The sequence below is a fragment of the Vigna unguiculata genome, chromosome 5 (assembly GCF_004118075.2).
Source record: "Vigna unguiculata cultivar IT97K-499-35 chromosome 5, ASM411807v1, whole genome shotgun sequence".
In the NCBI taxonomy this organism is placed as follows: Eukaryota; Viridiplantae; Streptophyta; class Magnoliopsida; order Fabales; family Fabaceae; genus Vigna; species Vigna unguiculata.
The window spans coordinates 21,060,804-21,074,990 of NC_040283.1; the positions used below are offsets into that span (position 1 = coordinate 21,060,804).

Sequence of the window (14,187 nt, forward strand, 5' to 3'; positions counted from 1 at the left end):
ATACCTCGTTCATGTTTTATATTGTATTTTTTCTTATAAATTTTTTTGTTACATTGTAGGATTCGTTGGTTGAGCAGACCTCCCAAGGAGGATTCATTCCAGAAGGTCGTCATGACAAACTTGCTGCTGCAATTGGACGACCTGAGCACCCTAGACGTGTGCGTGGTGCTGGATCAGGAGTCGGCATACGCCAATTTTTTGGTTCCTCCTCTCGTCAGTCTTCATGCAGTCATGGTGTTGATTATGAACAAAAAATGAAGGAAATGATCACGACGCAGGTGAGAAAAGAACTTATGCGCCAATTTGAACATTATGACATTCGTTCGCCAGTGGATCATCCGTCAGAACTAGACCCATTTGTGCCTCCCACGGGTAAATTTGTTTTCTATAAGTTATGAATTTAATAAATGATATTTAATAAAGTAATTAAATAACATTAATAAATCGTTGACTCTAACAGGTAGAAGCGGAAAAGGGAGTTGTTCAGCTCCACCCGGGGATGACATGGATGACACTCATCCATGTCAGCTATATATTTGGGATGGTATAAAGAAGACACTAGTGGCTCGTGGAAAAGTATTTGAGGCAGCCATAGTTCTTCATGGCATGGAGTTATCAGAGGATGAGGTTAAGGTCACGGTAGAGCAGGTTCTCATGTCGTTTGCTTTAGTTCCTGTGCCAACAGATGAGGTGTATACTATGGCACAAACATTCTAATGTTTCCTCGCTTGGCCTAGAGATTTGGTTGTTACTGACCCGCCGGTACAGACTCTTAAACCCATAAATATACTACATTTTTAAGTTTACATGTTTCTTATATTCAAACTTAAATTATACTCCATTTTAACCGAAATTGCATCAATATAGGAAAAACCTCAATCAAAGAAGATTCTTCTCTTTTTGGACGATCCTCTTGGTGCATTGCTCCAACTTGCAGAAATCATAGCTGGTAAGCCGATGCAAGTTCCTTGGGATGCTAACATTTTTGGGAAAGATCTTGACATCCCACTTTACTTGCATTCCCAAGATGTCTTGGAGCTTGCACAGGGACAAGAGGAACTCAATATTACAATTATTCAGTTGTGGATGATGTAAGTCTTTTAGTCATTATATATAATTATTTTATATATTTATCTATTTGCTTATATCAAATCAATTTTTGGTTTAGGTATCTGTTTGGTGTCACTGAAACTATGGGGCTAAATGATCTATATGGGTTTATAGACCCCCAACTCACTCATGAATGCAACAAGTTTGATGACATCCAAGCATATGTGACCAAATGCTTTCAACGCGGAAAAGAAATTTATTTTGTCCCTTATGTTGCTGGGTAAGTCATTTTTGTTAACTTATGAATATAATCAGTCATTTTAATGCATAACAATGAATTTATTTTCTTATCAGGCGTCATTGGCAGTTACTTGTGGTTTCCCTAAGGGAGAACCTTGCTGTGTGGTTTTACTCTTTGCATCGCCCTCCCCCCAACCATCTTAGACAAGTGATAGATTGGTAAGAACATCAATATCAATCTTATGAATATGACATGTTATATAAAAATATCCTAACTTATTCTCTATATCATAGTTCAATTGTTGCACATAACATGTTGCTAGGTAGATCAACGGCTAAGGCAAAATGTCTTGTATGGTGTTCTCTCCAGGTTTGATATTTCTATCCATATCTTTATAATTGTTTGCTTGATTTTCTTCCTTAATTAATTGTAACGTTGTTGATATAATGTAGTGTAATACACAAACCGGCTAATATAAGTGTGGTTACTATATAATGCAATGGATGACAACCATTGTGCGTGCTCGTATTACAACAAATTGGGAAACAATAATATATATTTGAATTAAAACGAATACTTTGCAATATTTCCTTTTTATATACTAACTTAACTTAATTTAATATTTTGTAGACATTCAAGAGTCCTGCCACAATCCCTGCAAAGTCCATAAAGTTTGGTAGGATAACATGTGCCAAATATATAATTGAAATGTACAATACTATTGATTAGGACATGTATCTTGATTGTAAATGATTTGTAATTGTCTTTTAAATGAATTTGAATTGTGGATGCTTTATAAAATATTTTGTTCTGGTCTATTCTGGTCTATGCTGGGTGCTGAACAAAATTTGCAGGTTTAAATATGGGAATAACACCAAAACATAAACTACATTAAAAAAAACACCATATTAGGCCTCGGTTCATACCAGAACCGAAGTAAAAAGCACACATATGGCCTCGTATGAACCAAAATCGAGGCCAAAAGGGGATCGAATTTTTAAAAAAATTGAAAATAAAAAGCACATATGGCCTCAGGTGGAACCAAAACTGAGGCCAAAAGGGGATCGAATTAAAAAAATGAAAATAAATAGCACATATGGCCTCGGGTGGAGCCAAAACCGAAGCAAAAGGTCGGGCTCTATGGCCTCGGGTGCCTTTGAACCGAGGCAGAAGAGGGCTCTATGGCTTTGGTTCTTATCCGAGGCCAAAAGCTATCCTCTTTTGGCCTCGCCCCAATATGCTTCGGTTCGGGAACCGGTGCAGAATATTAAAAACAACCGCTGCCAAAGCTCCTTCCTGCACTGGTGATTGGTCACAATTCCAAAACCATTGCTCTTCCTTTCTTGTTGCATGATAAGAGAAAAGACTTTGTTGATGCTAGGAAGGGGTTCCATGAGTAAAATTTGAGTTCTAACATTGTTGTAGTTATCACTCAATCCCTTTAAGAAACAAATAACATGTTCAGTTTCCCTTTGTCTCAAGAAAACCTTGGAAAGGTCACAATCACAAGGTCTCTAATGAGTGCGTATTTTTGCCCTCATTTAATGTTTAATTCTGGGTATTTAATTGAATTTGTGTGCTTAAAGATTGATTTAATTGGGATTTCCTATTATTGGGTTTATTGAGCATGAGATACAAAAAGATGTTAAAAATAGCTTTTTAGTTGCATAAATATTCTTTGGATATTTTGAGGTGTGTTAGTGCAGCTACAGCTAAGTTGAGCTCATGGAGGTGTGGAAATAAATTAATTAAAGCTTCATGACACCTTAAAGATAAATCCAAGAATAAGAAATTATCAAAAGCACAAAAATCCAAGCCAAGCATTGCATGAAGACGACAAGAAAAGCTTGAAAAAGTGAAAAAGTTTGGTTAAACCAAGAAGAGAGGAACAAATAAATTGGACCTTGCAGTTTTCTTTAACTTTATGATAGAAGATAATTTAGAAAAAATATATCTTTAGATATTTTATGTGATATTTTTAAATAATTATCTTATTTAATTATATCATAAAATATTAAAAGATAATAACTACCAAATCTTTTTAAATATGACAAGATCTTCTTAAATCTTTTTAGTTCCACAACAAACAAATATATCTTGAAGATATTGGATTATTTAGAAGATAATTGAAGGAGATTGCAAAGGGTTGATTTGGAAAATTAATACAAATACTAATTGGTGATAATTTATCATACATCTTTAATTAATTAATTAATTTAATTATATTAGATATTGATATTATCAACCAATTATATTTGTCAAATAGTCGATATCTCTCCAAATATTTTTAAATATTTATCTTTATCTTTATTTTAAAAGATATTTGAGAGATTTTAGCAATAGAAAAGCCTAGTCCAATTCCTATATAAAGACACCAAGGGAGAAGCAGAAAGGGCAAGCTCGGGACTTCGGAGTTTAGGAACCCTTAGGGGGGCCTAATTTCGTTTCCTTTCTCTCTCTATTCTTCTTTTATTTCTATTTTGTATTTCATAGAGTGCTGAACTTCTTGGGTTGATTCCATTGTAATTTCTTAATTGGATTTTGAGGTTAGATCAATTAATTTGTTTGTTCTTTTGATTCTTGTTGAGATTTATTTTCATCTATGTCCTGGGAAACGACTTAGGGTTAACTTAACCCATACTAATTTGTTTGGCTACTTTCTTAACAATACTGAAGTTGTTATAGATAAGTAGTATTAATTTGATCGCTTGACGACAGTGTTATTAGTCTCCCACAGGTGCAGTTGGGCACTAGTCTCAAGAAATCCAACTCCTCGCACAATTTCTTTAGTTCTGTAAAGAATTGACTTATGCTTCTATCTCCTTATTTGATAGAGTGAATCTCTTGGAACAGATCTGAAATTTGAATGTAATCTCCTTGAGAGAATCTTTCTTTCAATTCGTCCCATAATTCCTTGGCAGAATCTATATACATCATGCTTTCTGCAATATTTGGTGTAAGGGTTCTCATAATCCATGAGAGAATCATTACATTTCATCTTTCCCAGGCTTCATAATTTGGATCAGTGGGAAGGGGAGTTATAATGTTGCCATTAACGAATTTTAGCTTGTTCTTGGAGAGCAAGGCATGTTGCATGTTTTTGCTCCAAGAAACATAGTTAGTGTCATTTAGAACATTAGAAACTAGAACCAAACCTGGATTTTCCCCAGGATGCAGATAAAATAGGCTGGTGGGTCTGAGGGATTGGTCAAGATCAAAGATGTTGGCCTTTTGGCTGATGTTTTCTAGTTTTGTTTCTGGTTTTTCATCCATGATTCTTCAAAACGATGCCAAGAAACACTTTCTTGGTAGAATGTAGAGCTTTGCGGAAGCGTAGCAGGTTCAAGAACCTGCTCTAATACCATATTGAAGTACCAAACTCACTCTTCTTCTCATAGCTTCGTGAGAGGAAAAGAGTTTCATGGCTGCAGATGAGAAAGGCGAAAGAGAGAAGGAGAAGGTGATATCACAGAGGAGAGAAACTCCAAGACAGAAGCAAAACATCGTGTAGCGCTGGGAGAGAAGACGCAAGGCAAGGTGAGAAAAACAAAAACTTTATTATGTTTCTGTATTGTTAAAAATATTACATTAAAGGGGGAAAACTCAAAGGAGTTTTTATAGAAAAGGGAAAAAGGATAACAACTAACCCTAGATTACTAATTTAACCAGTAATCAAACCAAGGGAAAAGGGAGAAACCCTAAATAGCCTTCATGCTTGGAAAGTATTTCATAATAATGGTTAATATATATTATTCACTTTTCCCTTTGCATTCATGTGAAGAGCGTTGTCATGTATTTATAGTCTGAATTTAGTGAAGTTGAGATAGACAGATAAAATGTTTACTTCCCACATCTTTGTCAAGATGGCAAAATAGTTACTACACTTTGTAGAAGATATATACACACCAATTTTAGGTATTTCCAAGAATACAAACATTTATTTGGGGAATTAAATTGATTGACACAAATGTATATTTCTTTGTCTTATTGGACAAATATAGTTTTACAATGCTTACAAGTTAAACTTTTCTATAAAAGAAATTTATATTTTAAAAGTAAAGTAAATTATTTTTCATTAATACAAATTTAAACTTTAAAACTATATTTAGTTTTAATTTTTTTTATCATTTAATGAGGATTTTTAATATTTTTTAATCAAGTCAGATCATTTTCATACGACTATGGGGGTACAAAAAAAATATACAGAGGTTCAAGAAGAAAGACCCTAACATAAAACCTAAAAATTCTAAAACATACGATCCCAGCCCCTATAGAACTGGAAAGTGAGTTCTGCAACATGTGTATTTAGGTTTTTTCTTCATATTTTATGATTTTTCCTTCAATGCCCTCTAATTTTTGAAATTGACCCATTTGCCCTTTATATTTTTGCAACTAATTTCATTGTTAGTGACACTAAGGCTGTGTTTTTTTGAGAGGAAAAATTAGAGGGAGAGAAAGAGGAAGAGATTGAAAGGATTAGAGAGTGAAATTGATGTTGTTCTTTTTAAGAGATTAGGAGGTGATTTTAGAGTGGATTAAAAAGTGAAATTGATGAAAGTTTGTGATTGAATTGAGTGATGTGGCATATTAAAAAAACTTTTAATAGATCAAAAAATAAGATTACCAAAATATCCTTAATATTAAAAGTAATATAAAACACTATATAAATAATTTAAAACAATTTAAAGTAATTTATTTAATTTGTATTGATTGTTTGAAATAATAATAATTTTATTTTTAAAAAATGAATAACAAATTTTATTTTGTTTACGAATCTGGTGTGTTTTCATTTGTCCAATCACAACAAAAACAATTGAAGTTATTAGTTTTCATGTGCAGTGTATAGAAAATATTAAATAATCAAAGGGTAATTCTGTAAATATGCATGTGATCTCTTCCAATCTCTTTGTGTATAGCGTGATTGTATTTTTAACATATTCCGTTGATCATCGTCTATCATCACCTCTTATCACCTTTAAACGAACGTAAAAATAACCTTTGAATCGTCGCTCACGCTTCCTTCTAAACAGTAATTTCATTCATAAGAACAGGGTGTAACTTCGGAGAGTGACATATTGTTGTTGAAGGCGAAAGTTAAGGGTGGCAAAACGGGTTGGACCCAACGGGCCAGCCCGTCAGCCCGTGCTAAAAGGAACGGGATGGGTTGAAGATTTCAACCCGTCAGCCCGTTCTAGCCCGTCCCGTCCAGCCCGTCAACTTGACGGGCCAAAGTACGGGCCAGTCCGTCCTGACCCGTTGGCCCGTTTTAAAAAAATAAAATAAAATAAAAATAATTAAAAAGATTAATTTTTTAGATTATATATTTTAAATGTATAAATATATAATAGTATTGTAATTTAAATCATTAACACCTACAAATTAAGTTTGAATTATTAGTTATAATTGAATAATTTAATATGTAAATTTAATAATTATTTTAACTTATCTAATTAAAAACATTAACTAATCAATTAAAAGTTAAAATAATATTTTATGTGATTAAATATGACTTTAATAATAATTTATATGTATATATAAACAAATTTAAAAAATAAAAAAATTTTAAAAATTTAAAAATTAATTAAAAAAATTAAAAAACAATTAAAAAAAAAAGACGGGTCAGCCTGACCCGGCCCGTTTTTTAATGGACCACATATAGGGATGGCAACGGGGCGGGGCGGGGACGGGTTTCGCTATCCCATACCCATCCCCGCATAAAAAATTCATCCCCATCCCCATACCCAAACCCAACGGGTATCAAACTTTTTTCCCATCCCCATCCCCACCGGGTAACGGGTATAATCTCGTACCCATACCCGTACCCGTGTTCTAACTACTTCAATATTAATTTTTATAAAAGAAAAAAAATTACGGTAAAGAAAACATAATATTATGAAATATTCAATATTAGGAGGATTTTCTTCGATGCCAAATACCTTAAAATAAATTATAATTGTTTACATTTTATATTAGAATACCAAATAAAATTTCATGTGAACCAAAACATTTGTTAAATTTGAAAACTACAACATTGATGAACTTAGTTGATAAAATTAAAAAATATTTCAAAAAAATATAAAAGGAAAACAAATATTTAAATTAAAATATATTTTAAATGTTTGTTTACTTCAATTTTTTAAATTCTAATGAATATCTTTTTTATACACTAATAAAAGTTATAATATATCACTTGATCAAAATGACACAAAGAATAAATAATAAACATAATAATAAAAGGAAAACAAATATTCAAATTAAAATATATTTTAAATGTTTGTTTACTTCAATTTTTTAAATTATAATGAATCTCTTTTTTATACACTAATAAAAGTTATAATACATCACTTGATCAAAATGACACAAAGAACAAATAATAAACATAATAATAAAATTTTGACATAGATTTTGTATCTTTTGAACTTCAATATATGTTGGATAGTGACAAAAAAATATTCATAGCAATTACATTAAATTTTTATATTGTAGTAAATAAAAGTTATTTATACAATTAAAGTGGAAAAAATTACAGTATGATTAATAGTGAGTTATAAAATAACAAATAATTAGATAGAATATATCGAAATATTATTCTACATGATGAAAATAAACAATAAATAAAAATATTAAAAGACTAACAAATGTGTGTTTTAGAAATAATTTGAGAGACTATCGAAAGAAATCGCACAAAGAAAATCAAATGTATAATTAAGGTATGATAAAATGAAAAATACCTTACAGAACTAATTATTAAATTATGTTTGAAGTGGTTAAAATTAAATAGAAATATCATTAGTGACCAAAAAATTTGTCATTAAATTACATATAAATTAGTAATTAAATTGGTCACTAAATCAAGTACAGATTCGATCATTGAATCGGTCACTAATTTAGTCATTGATTCAGACAATAAATCAACTACTACCACCAATGACGAAAAATAGTGACTGATATGGGTTACTGACTAAATCAGTCACCATTTCATGTTTTTCTTGTAGTGAATTATCATATACTATTCCTAAATATCATTATATATATATATATATATATATATATATATATATATATATATATATATATATATATAAAATTTTAACCACTTCAAACAGAATTTAAAGTGAAAAAATTACATTATGATTAATAATGAGTTATAAAATAAAAAATAATTAGATAGAATATATCGAAATATTATTCTACATGATGAAAATAAAAAAAATAAATAAAAATATTAAAAAACTAACAAATGTGTGTTTTAGAAATAATTTGAGAGACTATCGAAAAAAATCACACAAAGGAAATCAAATGTATAACTAAGGTATGATAAGACGAAAAATATCTTAGAGAATTAAGAAAACTTTTCAAATATTAACATATAATTAATGGTTGAAAAATAACGAAAATTATTTTAATGAAACAAAAGAGTTCTTCAAATTAAACAAAAATTAATAATAATAATAATAAGTAAAGAATTTTTTTATATTATCTTAAATTGAGAGTATAAACATTCTCATGTGAAAGAAAAATTTATAATAAATAAAAATATTAAAAAATAATATAAATATTCAAATGTGAAGCATAATTTTTTTTTAATTAACATACATCATTTTAACATAATTACATAAAGGTTATGATAAGATAAAAAATATATTGGAGATGAGAATGAGTTTCATGACAAATGAAATAATTAAAAGAAATAAAAAATAGAAAAAAAAAAATATATATATATATATATAGGGGTTACTTGATTAATTGTGAATATTTTAATAATTTAAACGAGAATGGAGATATGACGGGGACGGGTATTATGGCGGGTATATGTACATCCCCATACCCAACTGAAAAAGTCGGGGATTCCCCATACCCATACCCATACCCAGTCAATGCGGGGATTCCCCGTCAAAACGGGGACGGGTTCGGACAATACCCACGAAAACGGGTTTATTTGCCATCTCTAACCACATACGGGTCGGGCCAAAACGGGCCAAAATGGATCGGGCTGGCCCGTTTGCCACCCCTAGCGAAAGTCTTGTAGACATTGAATTTAGTTGTGTTCGACGTTCTATATAGCAAAGCAATGAGCAACTTGAAAAAATTCTCTAGATCTATTGCTAAATTGAAACAATATTTTCTTAAATTAAAAAAATCACAAAGCATTTCCGAAACACTATCCAGAATTATAATTACAAATTTTGAATTTGTAATACAGAATACATTTTTCCCTTTTAAACTTGCCATCGATGTCAAAATTTACTTTAAGATTTAAGTGATGCTTGTATTAAAAGATAATGCCCATATCTATTAGAGGATATATTTGTTTTCCCAATCTAATCAATCACCCATTTCTATTTCATAGTATGTGTCATATGAGAATGACATACAGGTTTGTATCTATATATTTAAGTCTGATTCATTTACACTCATAAATTCATATTTATCTAAAGATATTTATACAAATTTATATCTAGATACAAATAATCATTTACTTAAGGATATCACATATAATTTTTATTTGTATGTATGTTTAGGTATTATACGGTGATAATTCTTTTCCATGAAATTATCCGTATATATTTAAAAAAATTATCGGTAAGTAATAAAATTTATGTTACATACAAATTTTACGTGCGGATGAAAACAATAATAATTATTAAAACATAGATTTTACATAAGGATTGTTAAAACATACTAAAGAATTGAAATATAAAAAACTAAACTTTTATTCTTTCCGTGTCCTCCCGATTATAGATGAAAATCACGAAATTCTCATAAGTAGAGATGGTAATGTGAGTCAACTTGATCCATTTAGGTCTAGTCTGTATCATACCTACATATCGCAGACTAGATTGGTCCGTCCCGCACATATCTTGTGGGATGAAAACAGTGGCCCGTCTCACATATCACTTTCTCCGTGGGCCCATAGGCTGGCCCGCATAGTTTAGGCATGTTAACTGAAACAAAAACAAAATAATTTTTGGACATTTTAAACTAGTCGTACAACATAAAAACAATGTAATAAAACGAATCTTGGAGCATTATAGTGCAATAATTTGACCAATATCTTCAACATCACAACACTCCACAAAATCAAGTCCTGGAGCATCAAAACAAGTGCAATGAACAAGTCTTAGACATGATATCAAGTGCAATAAAGAATAAGAAAACACTTTATAAAATCAAGTCATGGATAATCGAAACAAGTGCAATGTCATAAAAAATAGGCCAAAACTAAACAATAGTCCAAATAAAACAAACAGTCCAAGAAACATCTTCATCTTCATGGTCATAGTCTATTGTTCTTCATCTTCCATGCTTATAACATTTGATTCAATAGCGGAGGACCCTTCATTTAGTATCACATTTTGGATATTGACATTTTCTACATCATCTGCATACATTGTTCTTATTGTTGTTGTTGTTGTTGCTCTTCGTACTCTTGCTCTTCCTCATCATCATTATCAACATCAAGCAAATCATCCCGCGACTGAGATGCAGGCTTACCCTCAGGCCAAGGAATAAGTGCCTCAAATTGGGTACCTATCATGATAGCACCGTCAGGAAAGTCTGCAATACCCAAAGACAGCTAGTGCATGTTATCCATGAGGGACACTTGCCCATAGTAGACTGCGTTGTGAGCATATCACATATCATCCTATCGGGCAAACATCTTGGCCATGGGGGTCTGGAAAGTTGCCACAAAATTAACAGAAACAATTCAGGAACGATGTGGGTGGCATGGATGTGTAGGAGCAGGGGCATCAACTACCCTGTTGGTGTAGTTTTTGTTCAAGAATTTCCTATCCAGGGGAGGAGCGAGAGATAACAACACATGAGTGTCAAAAACAAGGCCATTCTCCCTGCAAAATGCTGTGATTATGGGAGGAAAGCCCAAGTTTACATTGATAACATCAACAGTATAGGCTATATCTTGCGAAATAAGTGCACTAACATCCATGTCCAGCTTAGTGATTATCCCAAAAATGAGATAAGCCCTCTCCAATTTCATATCAAAAGTGTGGGTGTTGGGGCAGAGGTTGGTGTAAGAGAATGCACTCCAAATTTGAGCCAATGACTTCAAGTGTTTTTTGACGAGCAGAACAGGCGTGCCATTAACACCTAACACAAAAGTGTGGCCATGAAGACATAAGACCGAGGCAATCTCATCAAAATCTTTGTGGCCATTCATGAATGCACTGAATGGAGTATCCTGGCTAGGACGAGCACAAGTTATCCTCAGAAAAGTGTTTAAGGTGCACTTGTCATATTTGATTGTCTTACCTCGCACCTTAGCTTGACGGGGCTTAGTTCTGACTTTCTAATAGGCATTGGCATATAATTCTTTCATCAATGCCTTATCTATCTCATTAGGGAGATCCCCTAGTATCCAATGCCATTTCCCCCCTTTAGCTCAAGTTAGAATTAATCAAACTCCCCCAGATTAAGCTTCACTTTTTGCTCTGGAATGAAGCTTCGAGGCACAATCTCTATAAATTGATTGGCAGCATCCTCAAATGCGAACCTATGCTGGTCATAATTCTCCACAAATTCTACCTCCATATAGTCCAACTAAGGAGCATGGGAGGAAGACCTACGATTTAATCTCTTCTTTTTTCCCACTGCAGTAGTCTTGGGAGTATCCACCTACTCAATTGGGACAATAAAAACACTAAAAAACAATAACAAACGTCAAAGCACAGAGCAATACATGGAAATCAACAAAACAACAAGCCATTCGTTGGACGACCAACCCACTAGCTGGGCGATTTAAGGCAACACAAAAACATAGCAAATATAAAACACCAGTGGTTGGGCGAGACGTCTAGCTGGGCAAGTAAGGTTAGATCACTAGGTGAGAACACCAAGTTGGCCTAGCGAGCAACTCGAGCAACCATGAACAACCATGAACTCACAATAGTCAAAATCGTTGGGCAAGCATGTGAGCTGCCCAACGAGACAACATCAAAACCCTAAAGAACACCAAACCTAGAAACATAAATTGGTACAGTCGTTGGGCGAGCAACGAAACACCAACCCACTGCAGATGTATGATGGAAAGCACAATAACAATAAATTGGGAAGCCCAAAATGCATGAACAAATACATATATTCATAGATTAACATCACAATCCTAACCTAAAATCCTTAATCAGAAAAATAAAAGATGGAAAAGAGAGTACTTGCTTGGTGGAAGGAAGCAAGAGATGGGCAAGAAGATGAATGGGTGATGCGGTCGGCATCGTGCAGATTTATTGGAATCTCAGTCCAATCCACCTCCAATCGTCGATTCCTTAGTGGAATTGAAGGAAACTCGTAGTGGAAAACCAAATCGTTTGGTGGAACTTGATTTAATTCCACAAAGAAGCTCTCTCGGGTTCTCATAGTTTAGGAAACCCTAGGAGGTGTGAAACCTCAACTAGAGGTTGAAGGTGAGCTCTGAAGAACGGGGATAATTCCACTCTATTAATCAAAGCTAAGTTTTACAAGAGGTTGGCCTATCTTTTATAGTGAAGGAAGGCAGATGAAAAAGCAAATGGAAGAAGAAGTCGTCTGACAATATGGTCCTAACAGAAAGTTGGAACCCTAGAGGCTAAGGGTAGGAAGAAGGGAAGGAAGAAACCATTGAAGGTGTAGGGTTGGGACGGTGAACCTAACTATGCCATAAAAGTGGGTAAGCATCGCGTGGCTGAAAGGAGAATAATCCTAGACGCACATGAAATGGGGTGGCTTGCATAATCAATTTAAAAGCCAAAAACACATGGTGCGAAGGCACATAAATTCCAAAGTGAACGCTGGCTTCATGTATTGATGCCACATGGCCTGCTTCACGTGAAGACCCAATTACAGGTAGAACATGGGATGAATGGATGCAAGCGTCATTGGGTTGCTGGTGCGTCTTGATTTAAGTAGGCCTAATTACGTTGCCTTTGTGGTTGGCCCACTCGTGGGACAAATTTGTAGACATGGGCTGCACAATAAATCCCAAACATATGATAAAATAAATAAGTTTCTTTAAATCGATCCCAATAGCTGGCCCTCACTTCGGCCATATGCGTCAACAACATCATTTGCAATATCATTTGCTACCCTGTGGCAAGTTACAAGATCATCGTCAAACACATACAGAAAGGGTGAGCTCAATATAATTAAACATTCATAAAAAAATCATATCATAAGCCCTCACCTAAAGTATTGTAACATAACCAAATACTCCTTATTAGAACCTTTCTCATCTTGTATTATAGATCATGGTCTCCTACTCTCTACGAGCCTATGGCCTTAAACCGGTAAATAACATACAAAAGATGAACAACAACAAACATTTCCCCGACAACAATGTAAAAAACTTGTTAACTTATTGGCAAGTGTACCAATTCGTTCCAAGTAGTAAAATTGTAGTCCAAGTTTCATTTTCCTATGGGAGTTGTGTTTGTTAATCTACTTGTGATTATTTATTGATTTTAGCAATTATGAAAACATTTTTAGTTCAATCTAAAATAAAAACATGCAAAATTATAAAAGTAAAGATGTGATTCGATGAAAAGCTTCATTAGGATTGGATTTCATGAATCAAATTAATGTAAAACTACACAATATATATCTCTAACGTACTCACATTCATTTTACAAGCACACTTACTCTAATTCCTTAGAAGGAAATTCTAAATCATATGTTGAAAAACTAATTCCTTAGTCATTTTAACATACAATTTGCATTAAGATCAAATTTCTAGAATGACCAGGAGATAATGTCTATCTCTAGAACATAACTCTTGCGTGTTCCAAATCATTTTCCAATGATAAAGTAACAACAAATAACATGATATTCCTATCATACACATTAATAATCAAGATAGAACAATTGAATACGAAAGAGATTATATTACATCAAAAAAATTACATAGA

General features: G+C 32.9%; 1 long non-coding RNA gene across 1 annotated transcript; it reads right to left on the reverse strand.

Moving 5' to 3' along the window:
- Positions 1–10,424: 10,424 nt before the first annotated feature.
- LOC114184138 lies at positions 10,425–13,136 on the reverse strand. Its single transcript, XR_003604548.1, has 2 exons — positions 12,463–13,136; positions 10,425–11,951 (listed from the first exon to the last, which is right to left on the reverse strand). It is a non-coding gene; the product is annotated as an uncharacterized LOC114184138 (long non-coding RNA).
- Positions 13,137–14,187: the final 1,051 nt, after the last annotated feature.